The sequence below is a fragment of the Sarcophilus harrisii genome, chromosome 6 (assembly GCF_902635505.1).
Source record: "Sarcophilus harrisii chromosome 6, mSarHar1.11, whole genome shotgun sequence".
Lineage (NCBI taxonomy): Eukaryota > Metazoa > Chordata > Mammalia > Dasyuromorphia > Dasyuridae > Sarcophilus > Sarcophilus harrisii.
In genome coordinates, this window is record NC_045431.1 from 215,311,063 (window position 1) to 215,330,089 (window position 19,027).

At 35.9% G+C, this 19,027-nt stretch overlaps 1 long non-coding RNA gene and 1 pseudogene across 5 annotated transcripts in view; one reads left to right on the forward strand and one right to left on the reverse strand.

The window, feature by feature from the left end:
* Positions 1 to 19,027, forward strand: part of LOC116419830 — a 215,807-nt gene that overhangs the window by 155,346 nt on the left and 41,434 nt on the right. For 4 of the 5 annotated variants that reach the window (XR_004230144.1, XR_004230143.1, XR_004230146.1 and 1 more), the window contains 3 exons: positions 12,413 to 12,550; positions 14,101 to 14,190; positions 14,501 to 14,618. This is a non-coding gene — a long non-coding RNA (uncharacterized LOC116419830). Of the gene's footprint in view, positions 1 to 6,400; positions 6,505 to 12,412; positions 12,551 to 14,100; positions 14,191 to 14,500; positions 14,619 to 19,027 lie in introns of those variants that run through there. The other variant, XR_004230145.1, reaches the window with a different exon arrangement.
* Positions 2,562 to 3,488, reverse strand: LOC111721446 (annotated as a pseudogene).

A 19,027-nucleotide genomic window follows, 5' to 3' on the forward strand; every position in this document is an offset into this window, starting at 1 on the left:
CAGAGCTCTGGCGATTTCCCTAGGTCCCTATTGCTTCTCCAGTATAACATCAAATCTTTCCATACGGTTGGCACTTAAATTCCTTCATAATCTGTCTCTAGCCTAGGGATCCTTAATCTATGATCCATTAACATTTTTTTAAAAATTTATACAGTTGGTTTCCTTTGTAATTGTATCTACTTTATAAATTTGAAGAACCTCAGGGGTTAAAAACCCTTGCTTAAGCCAATTTTTCCAAACTCTCCCACTTCACTCATACTCTATTCCAGCCAAAATGACCTAATTGTTAATTGTCATACATAACATTCTATCTTCCATCTCAGTCCCTTTGTAATGGCCCATTAATCTGAAAAGCTCTTTTCCTTCATCTTCCCATCTGCTAATACTCAGTTTCCTTCATTACAATTCAAGTTCTCTCTTCTTTAAGAGTCTATTCCTAATTTCACTACTTAATAGTAATGTTAATATCAAAATGACTTCATGTTGTTTGTTGTTTCTTTAATAGTTTTAGTCATGTCCAACTCTTTGTGACCCCACTTGGGACTTTCTTGGCAAAGAGATTAGAGCATTTTGCCATCTCCTCTATTCGGATTTATTTTGTAGGTACATAAGGACTATATTTTCTCTCATTACCCCTTCCTGAAGTGGATAAAAGGTGATCTAACTGTTGTCTTTGTATCTCTAGTACTTACCATAGTAATTGGAACATATTATCTGTACATTATGTTGATTAATATGTTGATTAATCTATATAATGTAGAGCCACAGAAGTCATGGAATCACTAAGACTAACAGGTTCTTAGCTTGTGTTCATGAACCACATCTTATATGTTAGTATGCTGATAAAATGAACCATGATCACAGGAGGATGACAAAATGGTGAGAGGATCTTAAAACATACTAGACAAAGTTGGTTAAAATAGAAGGGAATGTTTGGCTTGCCAAAGGGAAGATTCACTACAAAGGGAAGATAACAAGAAGAGTTATCTTGTGGAAGAAAAAATAAACTTATTCTTCTTGGCCTCAGAAGTTAAGGACAAAACAAATCAACAGAAATTAAGTAAAACTTAGTTTGAATACCAAGAATGCCCCTTAATGTTAGTGTTTTCCTCTAGGGTCATTTCCAATTTATTCTGTGTATAGCCATTTGTACATAATTGGTGGCATATTGTTTGCCCCATTAGATTGTAAGCTTCCTAAGAGCAGGCCTATTGTTGCTTTTTGGACTCTTTGTACCCTCAATACTGAGCACAGTATTTTGCTATTTAAAAATACTTTTTGATTTGACCAATTAAATAGAAATGCCACCAAATGGAAGGAACTGTCTTATAAGAAAGTGAGCTCTCCATCACATGATTGCATGATCTTAGTGAAGATTTTTCAGGGACATTATATAAACATGGTGTCCATGTACAATGTAGAGTGTTAAATTATCTGATTTCTGTGCTTTCGCTCTCTCCTTCTTCCTTCCTGCCTTTCTCTCCCTCCTTCTCTCTCTCTTTTCCCCTTTCTTTCTCTCCTCCCTTCTCTCTCTTTCTGTCTGTCTCTTTCTTTGTTTCTGTCTCTGATTCTCTCTCTGACTCTCGGTCTCTCGCTCTTTCTTTCTCATTTCTATTTATAAAATCTTTTATCCCACATTAACTTGATATACATGTTCTTAAAATTATATTTGGATTGTTCATGAAAATTTCATAATACATTAAACAAAGCTAGTCATCATCAGAAGTTATTTCCCTGTTAGTTATTTTTATTGCACAAGCATGTTAGACAAGTATCAAAAAAAATAACAAAAACAAAATACCCAAATAAAACAAAATAAAACAAAGCATGTTTTTTATTGCTGCGCTTGATGTATTTTGACTTTATGAAAATCAAGGAATTCATTTTTATTGCATCTTGTGCATTTGTTCTGAGGTTGCTTAAACCATTTAAATACAAATAAAATGAGTATAACAAAAATAATCAAAGTGAACAGCAGGTAACTTTACAAATAATGGAATGTGAACCATTTTTGCCCTTCTCCAGGGTAAATTAAGTAGGTTAAAACTTTGTCTTAAGGAACACGGTTGCAACTGCAATCATAAAAGTATACATGTTGAGATTAGCTTGTATACTTCAGATACACATAGAATGGCATGTAATATCTAAGGGACATCTGTTTCTACCATAGCCATGAGTGCTTCAGCCCTAAAGTAACCACAATAAATACACCTGTGGCTGGAACCAATTATTTCTTTATTCCCTCATCATGGCGGGCCAATATGGAGACAGTTTTCTTTGTTTAGATATGGAAGCTGTTTTATAACTGGCCTTGAAATCACAATGAGCCAAAAGTATTAAATCAAACATGTAAGACATATATAAAAATTCCATATCCCTCATTGGCTACCTCAGATGAAAACAGATAATTCCCCAAATGTTAACTGGTTATACTCCCCTAACATTAGGCATAAAACCACTTGGGAAATATACAGATCTATATGGAAGCAATATAAACTGGCCATAAATCATAAACTAAAACTATTTGTGGGACAGCATAGATGACAAATGTTCTGCTGGGTAAATTTTGGAATGAGGCAGATAAAAGTTGGAAGGCTGGTTAATTCTCCCCTCCTTTGCCTGCTCCAGTTTCATCTCCTTGGGTGTCTGATGTTCACAATGTCAACTTGTCTCTCAGTAATCGCCTTAGTGGAGTGCTGGCTTTGTATGATTCTTCACTTAATATATCAAGTTCAGCTGGCTGTTGTTTGTCCTTTCTTCTCAAAGAGGACCATGACATCAGGGAGGGGATGCCCTGACACGCAAGTGAATTGGATTTAATAGAGGGAGGGCTATGCAAGGGTACCTGCTTTACTTTCCCCTCCAGAACCATCTGGGGCCAGTGGACAGATATAGATCAGGACCACTGGAGATGGCCCAGTATTTAATGGGAGACTTTAACCTTTTAAGCCAAATCAAGTTCAGCAATGGCTTCATCAAAATCTGTCTTTGCTAGGGAACAAACTTTTCCTGGAGAGATCAGGTTCTCATAATAAAAACCAGAGAAGTTCAGCACCAGACCCAATCTTATAGGATGCATTGGTTGTACCTCCTTTTTGGCCAATCTCAAATACTTCAAATACTTCTTGATATGTTTGTTGTGATTGATCCATTATTCCTTTGTTGTCAAATCCAGTTGCAACCCTAATCTTTGCTTTTGTGAAGCAATAGGAATTAAGAACCTCTAGTAGAGATGGTACATCATTGATGATATTTCTTAGTTTTCTTCTATAATATTAGACCATTTGTTATTTTTTTCTCAGTATTTTCCATCTTTTGCTCAATATTTGAAACAACTCTCCAAGATGGCCCTCAGGCCCCTATGACATTTTTGGGTAATGGATAATTCAGCTCCTTCTCAGTTATAGACTTCGAGCAAGCTGCCATATCATTGTCTCTCTCACCTGCTCAAATAATTTAGCTTTCTGCACCAGCACATGTTTATCCATGACTCAATGTTTTGTGCCTAGAATGAGTGGCTGCAGTGGACTGATGAGCTGAAGCACAGTGGGGTTGGGGGACTGTTCAGCAGTCTCTGAGGAGCAGCAGAGACCGTCCCTTTTGCTTAAGGTATCATAACACTATGATTCTCAAAAAATATGCTAGTATTTTTACAGAGATAGCAATAGAGAAAACCTGATGAGTTTATTTAGGAATTACTGAGATACTAATCACTTCAGTGGATTCCCCAAGAGCTATGGGACTCTCATCTATAAGAAGGATTGATCCAACATTATGCATCCAAGAAAGAAATGGAAAAGCTTATTATGGGACATGAAGGTGAGCCTCATGGGCTTTTGTTGCTTTCCACTTCAGGAAAGCTGTGTTGGGTCTGTTGGATTCTATTTTTCTGTTTATTTCTGTTGCATCAATAAAATCCGCACCTGTTCATCCTGGCATTGAACACAGTTGTGTAGTCCACATACCCAGTTTCCACCTGGGTTGCTTAGCTGCCTCTCTATGATCTATTGTCTTTCTTGTCAGGGTAGGGAGGGAATGAGTAGGTTGGTTAAATCAGGTTCTATATGTTAGATCTAAACAAAGTAGGGAGAAAATGAGATGAGGTCCAGTTGTAGCTCAACACTTTGGGAAATTCCTCCAGCACACACACACACACACACACAAATGCACACATAATGAAAATCCAGTCAGAGAAGTGGTGAGTAGTGCATATTATGAACTGGTATTAATAACTGATTATACTGCAGGAGAAAAAATAAGAAATACACTGAGGGACTGCTATTGCATCATAGTAACCATGAGGGCAAAACCTGGGTGGTTTATGATGACGTCAAATCATTTTAGAATGTGCAGTTTTTTCCTGCACACAGGTTTTTTTTTTTTTTTTCTTTCATAGATTCTTCTTTATGTAGCGGATGGCACAAATAAAATTTCTTAAAGAGACTTTCTGAGCATCAATGCCCCCAAATACTTGTGTTCACTTTTAGATAATCTTTAGAATCCTCAAGTTCTGCTCTCTCTGTATGTCTCTCTGTTCTCTGTCTTTGTCTCTGTCTCTCCCTCCACTCCTTTTACATTCTCCGTGACTGTCTCTCTCTGTGTGTCTCTTTTCTCTGTCTCTCCTTCCTCCTCTCCATGTCTACCTCCTTTTTTTCCCTCCCTCTCCCTCCTTCCCTTGTCTCTTACTCCTCCTCCTCCTTCTCCTTCTCCTCCTCCTCCTCCTTCTCCTTCTCCTCCTCCTTCTCCTTCTCCTCCTCTCTTCTCCCTCCTCCCTTTTCCTTTTTCCTCCTCCTCCTTCCCTCCTCCCTCCTTCCTCCTCCTTTTTTCCTCCTTCTTCCCTCCTCCCTCCTTCTTCCTTCTCCTTCCTCCCTTCTCCTTCTTCCTCCCTTCTTCCTCATTCTTCCTCCCTCCTCCCTTCTTCTTCCTTCCTCCTTCTTCTTTCTTCTGTCTGTCTCTAACTCTGTCTTTCTATGTATGTATGTAGGACCTATAGTGTTGTTTATAGATGATTATAGTCAACCTTCTTTTCCCCTCTGTTTTCCATCTTGATTGGCAGAGGAGTGACTAGAGATAAGAGATGAGTTCCTCAGTGTGCAGGTCTTTCTCCCCATCAGTTTTTATATCATAGCACATTAGCTATTGTGATGGGTTGAGAGTATGACAATAGGGAAAGCACACTGGCCTAAGAGAGTGGCAGGATCCTGTGATGATACACTAACAGTCATAATAATCATGAATCCTTTTCTCAGCTACTTACTGCTTACTCCCTGTGGGGATGTAGCAAGTCACTTCTCTCCAGATCTCAGTTTCCTCATCTATAAAATAATAAGGTTGGAATTGATGACTTTCTAGCTCCTTTTTACCTCTTTAGTATGTGGTCTTTTGAAATTTAGCTCATTTGTTACAAAGCACCATACATTTTTGTCACAAGACATAGACAATTCATGCATTATTATTCCTATTATGCAGAAGAAAGAAAAGAGGTAAAGAAATGAACAAGAAAAGAGGAAAAAGATGGAAGAAAGGAAGGAAGGGAGGGAGGGAGGGAGGGAGGAAGGAAGGAAGGAAGAAAGGAAGGAAGGAAGGAAGGAAGGAAGGAAGGAAGGAAGGAAGGAAGGAAGGAAGGAAGGAAGGAAGGAAGGAAGAAAAGAAAGAAAAATGTTTGATTTATTTACCTAACTACATAGCTGGGATCACATAAACATTTCTCTGGGGAAAAGGTAGGGGTCATGAGTGGAAAAAGTTTTAGAAACCCATATCTAATACACTCTATTAACAAAGGAATTTCTCTTTGATGTTTGGATCACTAAAGAGGTGATTCAGCTTCATTCTAGTTCTGTTTTCTTTTATTTTGGATAACAATAAAAATCATTTATATGCCTTTTGTAATAATATTTAGCATTTTCATAGTACTTTATGTTTTGCAGAGTACTTTAATCCATTATTTCATTTGATCCTCATAATAGCCCAATGAATATTATGACCATTTTACAACTGTGGAAAATCATTTTACAAGCAAAGCTTAGGAATTGTCATTTGCTCAGGCTCACATAGCCAATAAATGCCAGAGTCAAGAGTCAAACTCAGGGCTTTCTGACTCCAAGAGTACTACCCCTTCTACTATATTACCTACAAAATGGTGGTATCAATTATGATGAGTCATAGATCAAAGTTCTGAGAGTTTCGAAGGATGATATTTACCAAAAACAAACAAACAAAAACACAGGAAGATTAAAACAACAAACAAACCTGGTTTGGAGTTCATTAATAAAATTGATATTTCTTCCTTAGAGAATCTTCTAACCATTCTATCTTGGAACATTGCCATACACTCCAGAGTACATGGTAATTGTTCTAGTGTTTGATTGTGACTTAGCTCAAAGTAGTTTGAAATAGAAATTCAGTTCTTTTCACTACACAACTATTAAGAACCTACTTGATAAAAGTCAGCGGTGTTGAACTTAGGCCAAAAAGCTCACAAGTGAGTTTGAAACAGATCAAAAGGTAATTGAAAAATGTTTATCAAATTAAATAAAATTATAATACAGCAGATAACATTAATTTGTGGTTTTCTAATTCAATATGCAGTCCACAAGAATTCATTTTTCTTTGAGTCTGACACAACTAGAGTAAGATATCAGGGAGAAATCAAAAGATCTGGAGGCCAAACTCATAGTCTGGAGTCCAGGAATCCAAACTTGCCAAGTTCTGTTTTGCTGCAAACAGCTACAAACCCGCTTTTTCTCTACTCTCTGGCTTGTCTTTTCCTTGATGTACCTCACTATTTCAATCTCCTCTATGGAACCCAGTTCCCATTGAATGCCTTTTGGAACTGTTCAATAGACCAAGATAGAGAGTTTTGGTGGTCTCTTGTTCTAGGAAGAGAAATCAGGGTATCTACTGTGACCTTTTGAAAATAAGGCCCTTTGTTATCTCAGTCACCATATATTGACTTACTTTTTAAGTGTACACTTTATCTTTCTTCTCCCTTCAGGCACTAGTTAAAATTATATTCAGATGTTATTATACTCTTCTGTTATATTAAGATATACTGTTATTATGTTCATATATTAATTTAAGAAACTTTTTCAAGGGTGTGAGTCATTGTACTATAGTACTAAAAGGTCTTAAAGGACAAGTACTTGAAAATAGTTTTGTTTTAAATGCTTTTAAATGTACAAATTGACAGTTTTTGTTCTTGTATAAATATAATATCAACAAGTAGAATTGCTAAACCATTGGATCAGAAGCCAGGGTCTTCTAAACTGAAAGAAGTGTTTATAGAAGAAAAAATCATAAGATTGAGACAATATATTAATCATAAAGGCCACTATGTATTACATGCCATTTTTTCAACTTTTAAAAATCTGCAAATGAGCTAAAAAAAACAAACAAAAAGCAAAGATGACAGTTTCAGGCTCTTGAAGACAAAGATTTTGTTTTTGCCTTTAATCTCCCAAAGCCTCTATTTTGTGCACCAAAGACTTACTTAATTAGCATTGATTTGAATCCAATTGAATATCCTAACAGTGAATTCTACAACTTTGAACTGTTAAAAATGATTGTAACTTTGGAGAAGCAACAAGTCGCCTGCTCCTCCTCTACCCGTCATGTCCATTTTGCAGTTAAGGAAACTGAGCCTTAAAGGAGGGGAAGTGATTTATCCAATGTCACATGGCCATTTATTGACAGAGTTAGGATCACAACCCAGGTCTCTTCTTCAGGCTACTTTTTCTGACTAGTCATGTGTCTGATCGCACCTGGCACTAAGACAATAATCCCTTTCCCTTTTTAACTACAAATTAGGTAGAGTAGTTCAAACTTTGAAAGTTCGCAGAGACCTCTGCTGGCCATCTCTCTCTCTCCAGAAGTGTCATAAAATTCATAATGATCCTCAAATTAAATTTATTTTTTATTTTATTTAGCTTTTTAAAAAAGGATAAAATTGGAAACTGTAGGGGTGATAATAAGAAATAGTATAAAATAAAAGGACTATACTTACAAGTTAGAAGCAACTTTAATCAAAACACAATGCTGCTTCTCATTGGCTTAGCTTGACCTTCACTGACATTGGATGAAAGCAAAATTTACTCAATAGCAAGTCTCCCTAAAATACCTGTACCCACCACTAAAACAGCAGAATTGCATTGAGTTTTGGCTTAGGAAAAAAAAAAACAAATTTCTACTCTTTTTCCTCATCAGTTGTGTTTTTTTCCTATGGGACATATTAGAAAGACCATTGAACTAGAAATTCAGAAACCTTGAATTCTAGGTAGAATTCATCCTCAGCTGAGCTAGGTAATGTTAGGCCAGTCACCTCCTCAACTTGGATAAAGGCTTACAATGGAAGTCTTGAATTATCCCTAATATCCTTCTTGTCCCTCTACTACTGGCATGCCCATCCTATTTCAAGGAAAAGTCATTATAACAAGAAACAGAAGCTTTCTCTATGAATCAAGTAAAGACATCTAGTTTTATGAGTTCTTGGCAAGGCACCTGACTTTTTATTTCAGCATTTCATATAACAATTAGTGTATTCAAATTATGTAGCCTGACTGAGAGTCTTATCACAGTACCTAAATGAAGAGTGAATTCAACAGTCTTTCTCTTGATAATTGCCTTGTAATTGCTTGTAAGCATTAGGCATTTACATTTCAGGAGCTTGAAAAGTAATTATACAACCATGTATGGCCTGGAAATTACTCTTGTTTTGTTTCTTTCAGTTACTTATTTGAATCTCAAAGAAATATCTCAATAACATGCTTTTCCTTCTTTCCTCTATTGTTTTTAAATCTATTGTTCAGATAGTTTTTTTTTTTATTTAACCTCCAGAGTTTATCTTTGCTTCTTTGCTTTCTTATTGATTTTTTTCCCTAAGATCTTTGAGTCGAGTGCTTTCTCCAGTCATAGTGGCTTGAAGACCTTTGTTGATTTTTCTATTTTGTAAACTCACAATGGATTGACAGTATGGCACAGTGGATGTTGTACTATATTAAGATGCAGGAAAAACTAGGTCAGAATCCCACTTTTGAAACTAAATGGGTGACATTGAGCAAATTATACCAAATTCCAGATATTTTTCTTAGAGTCCAAGTTATATAGCTGGATTGTGACCTGAGGAGACAGAGTCCTTGCAATTCAGTAAGATCAGAGATCCTTACTCTAAACTTCTGATTGGAAAAAGTCTCTTAAAAGGGCCTTAGAAACTACATTGTACAATCTCAAACTCTATTGTAAGAAAATTAAAGCCCAAATAAAAGTGATTTGCCCAAGGTCACTACATGCTTAATGCCTCTTAGTCCAATATATTATATATCTGACAAGTGGTCATCTGTTCTCTTCTTGAAAAGCTCCAAAGAAATTAATCAAGTTCACTTGTTGGTTAATGGAAGAATCAAAGTTATAACTCAGGTTTCCTGATTCTTGGCCCATATTCCTAGATATTTCTCTCTTTTTTGGCTACAATTTATACAGTCCAAATGAGTATAATTTGACATGGCTATGCCGCTTTGCTTCTTTGAAAGTCATTTTTAAATAATTAATTTTGCCAAGGAAGTGACCCTGGGTTATTGACTGCCTTCAGAGGGCATGCTTAGGCAAATCCTATGAGGCAAATATTGCAGTACTGGCTTGGTAATGAATTAAATTGTCCTGAGGGCCAAGTTTATTAAGTTTGGAATAGATCTTTAGGTTGGCTCAAGGGTGATTAATGTTTTGGTAAAAACAATTCTTAAAGTTCACCTAGTAAGAGGAAGGATTGCCCTGACTAATAAAATTACTCATTGTCAATAGATCTTGGGAGGAAGAACTTTTGGACAGATGTACCCCTAAATCTACTGGGATTTGGAGATTCCTGGAATCTTTTTGACCTCGATCTTGTACACAGGAAAAGTTAAACCCCTATGCTCTTTATTTTTCTTTAAAAAAATGATTTTTTTTATTTATTTAATAGCCTTTTATTTACAGGATATATACATGGGTAACTTTACAGCATTAACAATTGCCAAACCTCTTGTTCCAATTTTTCACCTCTTACCCCCCCCCACTCCTTCCCCTAGATGGCAGGATGACCAGTAGATGTTAAATATATTAAAATATAACTTAGATACACAATAAGTATACATGACCAAAACATTATTTTGCTGTACAAAAAGAATCAGACTCTGAATTATTGTACAATTAGCTTGTGAAGGAAATCAAAAATGCATGTGTGCATAAATATAGGGATTGGGAATTTAATGTAATGGTTTTTAGTCATCTCCCAGAGTTCTTTTTCTGGGCATAGCTAGTTCAGTTCATTACTGCTCCATTAGAAATGATTTGGTTGATCTCGTTGCTGAGGATGGCCTGATCCATCAGAACTGGTCATCATCTAGTATTGTTGTTGAAGTATATAATGATCTCCTGGTCCTGCTCATTTCACTCAGCATCAGTTCGTGTAAGTCTCTCCAGGCCTTTCTGAAATCATCCTGTTGCTCATTTCTTACAGAAGAGTAATATTCCATAATTTTCATATACCACAATTTATTCAGCCATTCTCCAACTGATGGACATCCATTCAGTTTCCAGTTTCTAGCCACTACAAAAAGGGCTGCCACAAACATTCGTGCACATACAGGTCCCTTTCCCTTCTTTATAATCTCTTTGGGATATAATCCCAGTAGTAACACTGCTGGATCAAAGGGTATGCACAGTTTGATAACTTTTTGAGCATAGTTCCAAACTACTCTCCAAAATGGTTGGATTCGTTCACAACTCCACCAACAATGCATCAATGTCCCAGTTTTCCCGCATCCCCTCCAACAATCATCATTATTTTTTCCTGTCATCTTAGCCAATCTGACAGGTGTGTAGTGGTATCTTAGAGTTGTCTTAATTTGCATTTCTCTGATTAATAATGACTTGGAGCATCTTTTCATATGACTAGAAATAGTTTCAATTTCTTCATCTGAGAATTGTCTGTTCATATCCTTTGACCATTTTTCAATTGGAGAATGGCTTGATTTTTTATAAATTAGAGTTAATTCTCTATATATTTTGGAAATGAGGCCTTTATCAGAACCTTTGACTGTAAAAATATTTTCCCAGTTTATTGCTTCCCTTCTAATCTTGTCTGCATTAGTTTTGTTTGTACAAAAACTTTTCAGTTTGGTATAATCGAAATTTTCTATTTTGTGATCAGTAATGATCTCTAGTTCTGCTTTGGTCATAAAGACCTTCCCCTTCCACAGGTCTGAGAGGTAAACTATCCTATGTTCCTCTAATTTATTGATAATTTCATTCTTTATGCCTAGGTCATGAACCCATTTTGACCTTATCTTGGTGTACGGTGTTAAGTGTGGATCAATGCCTAGTGTCTGCCATATTAGTTTCCAATTTTCCCAGCAATTTTTATCAAACAGTAAGTTCTTATCCCAAAAGCTGGGATCTTTGGGTTTGTCAAATACTAGGTTGCTATATTTGTTGACTGTTTTGTCCCTTGAACCTAATCTATTCCACTGATCAACTAATCTATTCCTTAGCCAATACCAAATAGTTTTGGTAACTGCTGCTCTATAATATAATTTTAGATCTGGTACAGCTAAGCCAAAAAAAAAATGATTCTTAACCTTGAATCCCTTTGACAATCTAGGTCATCAATGACCTTTTTGTTAAGCATTTATTCTGTACCAGGCATGTACCTTGTGAAAATATAGATAAAAGTAAAAATTAAAACAGTCCCTACTCTCATAAAATGATATTATGAAAGGAAAGAATAACCCATTAAAAAGGAGCTGAAAGGGTAAAGGAGGGAAGGAATTTGAATAAGTGTATGGTGGCGAAGTCTAGATTTAAGAACAGAGCCAGTACATGAAGATGAATGGATCTTTAAAAAAATGAATGTTCCAAGAAGAAATCATGAGTGGAAGAAAGAGTCTGCATGGATGAAGGGATATTCCAGCTGAAAAGACCACACGGGAAGAAGGAACTTCTTTGGTATGAAGTTAGCTAAGATGTGATGTAAATTTTGAAAAGTCAGAAGTAGATTCCAGGGAGGAAAGAATACTATTTTTATATGCATTCAACAGAATATATCAAAATAACATGTATTGAAGCATTCTCTATTTCTCTTCGTGTCTCTCTTTTTAATTTAATTTTTCTTGAGAGTTTTTAATGTTCATTAGGGTGGGAGATCTATGTTTTCTTTCACAACTTGACTTCTATGGAGATGTTTTGCTTAATTTCACAAGTGGTTTCTTAATTGTGGATGGTGATAATGGAGAGAACCTAGAACTCAAAAATCTTAAAAACAAATATAAAATTTTTTGAATATAACTATGGAAAAATATTAAATACATAAATATTTTTAAAAGAAAAGAATATATCAAAATACAAGGAAAGTCAATAACTTATAGTCAATTATTTTTTTCAGATTCCAGGTTAAGAATCTCTCTTCCAGACAGTGGTATTCAACAGAGGTCATCAGAATATATATTACATGGGAATTTTAAACTGAGTATTCACATGTTTATCTAGTAAGAGTTGAGCCTCCAAGGATGTGGACCAACAGGTAAATAAATCATCAACCACAACAGACAAATTTATCAATGCGTATCTATGCATACCCACATTACTTATTATAAAAAATATAATGCAGAATAAACCTTATAACTATTCTAATGGAATATAATTGATACTTATTTTTTGTTTATATCAGAGGAGGGAACCTTGTTTTCTGCCAAGGGCCATTTGGATATTTATAACATTTATAGCATCATTATAATATCATACAAAATTATCAACTTGTAGAACTCAAAACAGTGAGAGATTGCTGTATCTAGTTTTCACATCATTATCTGTGACTGACTTAGCAAATGATTTCCTGGGTCTTATATCCCTGGTTTAAAGGGATCTATCTGAATACAAGGGTATAAGTTTCTCATCTCCTGGCAGAATAAGACTTAAGAGAGCCAAGTTTCCTCAGTCTCTGTTTCCTCATTTGTAAAATAACAATAAAAAATATAGCTACTTCAATGTGTAGTTATGAAGATAACATGTTACATACAGAAACAAGGACCATAGTCCAAACTCTACAAGTCTTGTTTATTATTTGAGGTAAACTTGGCTACATGCTTTCAGCATCATCTCCCAAGATGAGATGTTCCTTTTTTCAGGGCTAAATTATTTCTCTTCAATAAACTCTCATATGATATAGACTTTATCTTGTTTGTTTTTCTTTGGACATTCTCTAGTTTTCCAGTGTCCTATCTAAAATGTTGTTTGTCCTTGATTCTTGAAGAAAACCATGACATCAAGGAGGCAAAGCCATAATATGTAAATGAATTGGATTTCAATGAGGGAAAGTTATGCAAAGACACCTGCCTCACTTTCTCCCTCAGAACCATTTGGGTCTATTGGCCTGAAAAGAATACTTTTGAGGTTGTTTGGCCACAGAAGGTGTCAGGGAACTAGCATATCCATGTTCTAGGAAGCTGTGCCTCCATTAATGCAAACTCACTACAGAGCAATGATAAAATATTTTATCTGGATTGGGAAGATCTATGTTCAAATACTGGCTTATAGATCTTCTGCCTGTTTTGACTGGACAAATTGCTTAGTCTCTTTGTGTGTTATTTTGTCATCCGTGAAATAAGTAGGCTAGAGAGAATAGTAGTTCTCAAATTTTTTGATCTCAGATCTCCTTTTATACTGATAAGAAATTATTGGGAATCCCCAAGAGATTTTGTTTATATGGGTTATGTCTATCAGGATTTATCATATTATAAATTTAAACATTTTGCTATTATTATGAATACAGTATTTACCTCATAGAACCCCTGAAATGGTACTGGGGATACTTGGAGGTCCCCAAATCATTCTTTAAAAACTACTATATTAAATAAAATCTGTGGATCCTTTGAGCTTAAAAATCAATGTGAGTGTTCATTTTTTTTTTGCCTTTACTTTGTAGCCTTTATTGAACTTGCAGTCAATTGTAGTCCCAAGATCCTCTTCATGTGAATTGTTCTCTAATCCTAACTCTTCCATCTAGTATTAGTAGAGCCAATTTTTCTAACCTATATGTAATATTTCAAATTTCTCTCTACTTTTTCTTCCTAGAATTAGCTGAGTGTGTTAGTCAAGAACTTTTTCGGGTCTTGATTGTGTCATCCTGTGTGCTGGTGATCCCTGGGTCACTGAATTGACTGGGTGAGTAAAGTGATCTTAAATTGAGTCAAAATAATTGAATCTGTTGTACTTATTGACGTGGCCTTAGCAGCTGCCCTCAAGGAGCTCAGCATATTTTTAGAAATGTATTCAAAGTCATCTTCCAGCAAGTCTCTGTGGGTTAAGAGCCTCCCATGAACTCCTGACAATGCTCCGAGAAGCCCACTGAGTGAAAACCATGAATTTTGAATGAATTTTTCTTTTAAAATATTCAAATTGTGACTCAAATGAAAACTGTGCATTTGATAATTCCTTATAGTTTAAAAATCACCTTATTTGTATTGTTAATCAGGATTGAAGCTGAGAAAACTTAAAACCAAAGGCTGGAACAGAAGATATTGTGTGATTTCTTGGTTATGGTCAGTCATTGGAGTAGTATCCCTTTCGACCCCTCCATGCTTTCTCAACTGGTAAGATTTCCACCAAACCCTCCTTCAAATCCTGTGGAAAGAGTCAAAGTAGTAGGATTCTCTGCATATAGCCGTGTGTGTGTGTGTGTGTGTGTGTGTGTGAGACACATACACACATCCAGCTCTTCTCTCCCTCTCCTCTGTCTGCCTGTTCTGATTATCTCTTGTTCTCTCTGTCCCTTTCTCTCTGTTTCTCTGTCACTGTCTTTGATTCTATGTTTCTGTTTCAGGCTCTGTCGCTCCTGTCTTCCCTCACCTGCTCTCTACATCCCAAGAGTCCTTCTGTTACTTCTCATTCTCAGTGTTGTGGGGAATGCCCACCTAACCCATCCAGTGCCACGAACATTTGTTAAGCACATGCTCAGCAGCAGTTCCTATTTTCCGTGCTGGGAAGAGACAAAAATGTCACAGTTCCTGCTCTCAGGGAGCTTGCATTCTACTAATGCAATATTGCCCTACATTAAGGAAATACAGTATGTTAAAAAAAAAAAAAAAGAATATACATTATTTCAGGAGCTAGTGAATGTGAATAAGTGGAGTGTTCAGGAAAGGCCTCATGGAGGATCTGACATTTACACTCTATTTTGACTTTGAAAAAAAGGACAAAAAAATTTCAGCTATGGGGAGATCAGTTGTGTAAAGGCACACAGAGGCAGAAAAATGGAATGTCTGGGCCCATTTGACTGGAATGAGAGAGTATGAAGTTACATGAAATGATACAGGAACAGTAGGTGGGAGCCAGAACATAGAGAAATTTAAATGTAAGGTTGAGGATTTTGTATTTCATCCTAGAGATAATAGGGAATTATTCCTTGGCCTTTTTTGGACATTTTTCATGCATAAAATATTACTAGTAATTTACTGTAGCTTGCCTTTTCCCCATTCTGCCCCAGTCTCTTCCCATTTCTCTGTGGAACATGTTGTATCATTATCTACAGCCATAGAGCATTAATGAAGAAATATTGAATGGATCAAAGAAAGAAAGTGTATTAAATTCTAAATGCCCAGCATTGTGCTAAGTGTGTTAAATACCAAAGTCAAGTCATTCCCTGACTTCAAGGAACTTACGTTATACTGAATGATACAAAGCAGATGGGGAGTGGTGGCCAGTCAGCAAAGTTATGGGAGAATGCAGAATGGAGCCATAAGGACATATGGACACAGCTTATCCAGGAAATATGGCAAAAATTATTTGATCACAGTTCAGGGACTTCAGGAGAGAGTGGAGAAGGCTATTCAATAAAGTGAAAGGTGGTTGTCTAATATGTTGAGAAGACAATCAGAAAGCAATGAGTGAAGTAAGGTATGATTGGGGCTTTACTGAAATAATGTAACAAGAGAAATGATCACCAATAAGGAGAATGAGACCCTAAGATGAAGTTCTGTCAGTGATTTTGAACCCCAGGCTGCTGTTGTGTAAATCTCATTCTCCATTCCTCACTGATTGCTCCCTTATCCCTATCTCCCTCAAGATTTTTACTCTAAGACTACTCACCCCTTCCACTGTGCTCCCTGGGATATTTGTTGTATAAAACTACACCTTGGTTTTCCTCTTAAACCTTTCCCTTTTCATTTCTTCTGTCCTGTACTCATTCAGAATCAATTCATTAATGATTACTTGGACACCCTTTCCATTACTACTAGTTGTACTTTTATTTATACTCCCTTACTCTCTGTTCGTGGTGGGAAATTTGTATTGCTCCATTCTCCCTTTTGTCACTACCAAGTTTTCTCACATCCACCATCTGTCAATGACTTCTTTTTTGAGGTTCACTTAGCATATATTTATAAACCATGAGAACATGAGGACTGGCCTTTTTTTTTTTGACACTTTTCATGTATAAATCATTATTGGTTCTAGGCCTGCTCCCTCCTCACTCCATCCCAAACTTATTCTTCTTTCCATTTCCCTATGGATCATGTTGCTTCATTATCAGCCAACATAGAGCATTAATCAAAAAAAGAATGAATGAAACAATAAGTTCCTACTATGTATACAATACAAACATGCACACACAAATATGGAGAGCTTTGAAAATCTTTTTGACACTTCTCTTTATAATACAAATGGAGAAATTAAGTATCAGGCCACAATATAATATTTCCACTCTTTCTGCTATTTTGTGCTTGCATTTTTGTTTTGCTTCTCAAGTTTTTTTTTCTTTCTTTCTTTCTAGATCTGATTTTTTTTGTGTAGCAAGATAATTGTATAAATATGGATACACATATTGGATTTAACATATATTTTAACATATTTAACATGTATTGGACTACCTGCCATCTACGGGAGGGGATGGGGGAAAGGAGGGGAAAAGTTGGAACAGAAGATTTTGCAAGGCTCAATGTTGAAAAATTACCCATGCATATGTTTTGTAAATAAAAAGCTATAATAAAAAATCCTTAAAAAAAAAAAGAAAGAAATTATGGGTCATGAAGGTGAAATCACATATAGAGTGAGCCTCTGTCTCCAGAAGCAGCTTTTTTTCATTATTTTATTCTCTCATGGAGATACTACCCTACTCTGGGCTCTCATTAGCTTTTCTCTGGGCTATCATTATAGGGATTTCAATATTAGATTTGTGATTTCATTGAAACAAAGAACTACCAGATAAAGAAATTCCTTCCACTGTTGCAAGCTGACCCCTTCCTCTGTAGTTTACACTCTTAGAGATTTATCAGGAGTCTTTATAGGTTAAGGAACTTACTCATGCCAGAAAGAGGACTTAAATTCAAGTCCTCAAGACCACCTCCTTGGTCAGCTTTCTATTCATAATATTACTCTACCTCTAGTAATATGTGCCTATTTGATCTCCTTTTATTCTATTCCCTTTCTTAATCTATTCCCTGCACAGCTGCCAGAACAATCTTCTGAAAGCCTGGGTTTACTCTTCTATTGGTCAAAAACATTAATGGGCTCCCCACTGACTATAGGATAAAACACCTTTTCCTTAGGCTGGCAATGAATGATTTGTACAATCTGGTCCCCATCTAGGTTTCAGCCTAATTTTCCATCACAATTCTTTACATAAGCTATATTAAAGTCAGACTGTTTCCCAAACTATTACTAGAATTCAACATTCCATCTTCTGCTTTCATACATTGCACATAGGTCCCTGTTGCTTGGAATATACTTTCTCCAATGTCCTTCATGCCTAGAATACACTCTTTCATTATCTTTGCCTCATGGGAGCCCTTGTCTTGCTTTACGACACTTCAAATGTTACTGTCTTCATAAAACCTTTCCTGACACCCTTGACTATTATTATTCTCCCTCTTATAGTACTTTATATACAAATATTTTGCATATAGTTCTATTTTCATCTTTTATTTGTGCTATATAGATTTCTACATATACTTGTCTCCTTTAGAATGTAAACTTCTTATAAATAGAGATTATCTCATTCTTTGTTCTTCTCTCTGTTGAGCCTAGCACAGTGCCTGTTGTTTGGTCATTCAGTCATTCTGTCATGTCCGATTTCTTTGTCCAGCTCATTTTACAAAATGGGGAAACTGAGGAGGCAAACAGTGTCAAACAGCTAGTGAATATCTAAGATCAAATTTGAATTCAGATCTTCCTGACTCTGTATCTCTGCTGTAATGCTTAGCTGCCTCTGACTGATAGATAACAATTGTTTAATGCATTTTTGTTCACTGGTTGTTTTTTTTTTTTTTTTTACATATTATTGTCCTAAAATCCTTGTTTTCCTTCTAGGAACATCTGGAATAGAATACCTTCCCTTAACTTCTGATATGTTATTGTCCTTTTTCCTCAATTTCCTCAATTTATGTGGTGATTTTTTTTATTTGTATATGTTATATTCTACATGTCCCTACTCCCCCCTTAGAATATTAGCTCCTTAAGGGCATGAATTATTTCATCTTTGTCCTTATATCCCCTTGTCACAGTGCTGAGGACCTAGCATCCAGCCCAGTACTTAATAAAATGGTAGTTGAACTCCATTGCATCTAAGTCAATACATTACATTTCTATGATCTGACCTGACAGAAGGAGATTTTAAAATACCCAAGAACAGAAGCAAAGGAACAGTCAATAAAAGGGTGTTTCAGTAATGACATTTTGAGGGAATAAAAGGGGGAACTTTTAAATTAAAATCTTCTTGATTTTTGATATTTTTTTTCTTGAGATGGAGCTAGAAATAATTTGGAGCTAATAATCACTCCCATTTAAAGAGGACTTGAAGTTTGGTAAAGAACTTTGCATACATAATTTCAATTTTTGACCTTCACAAGAAGCCTAGAGGAAGGTTTCTGATTATTCCTGTTTTGCATTTGAGTAAACTGAGGCCCTGCAAAATTATGCTTTGATAAGGATCGTGGGAAACATCTGACATGGCATTTAAACGTTGGCTTTTCTGGCTCAAAGACTGGCCAGGCTGGCCTCTCTAGGG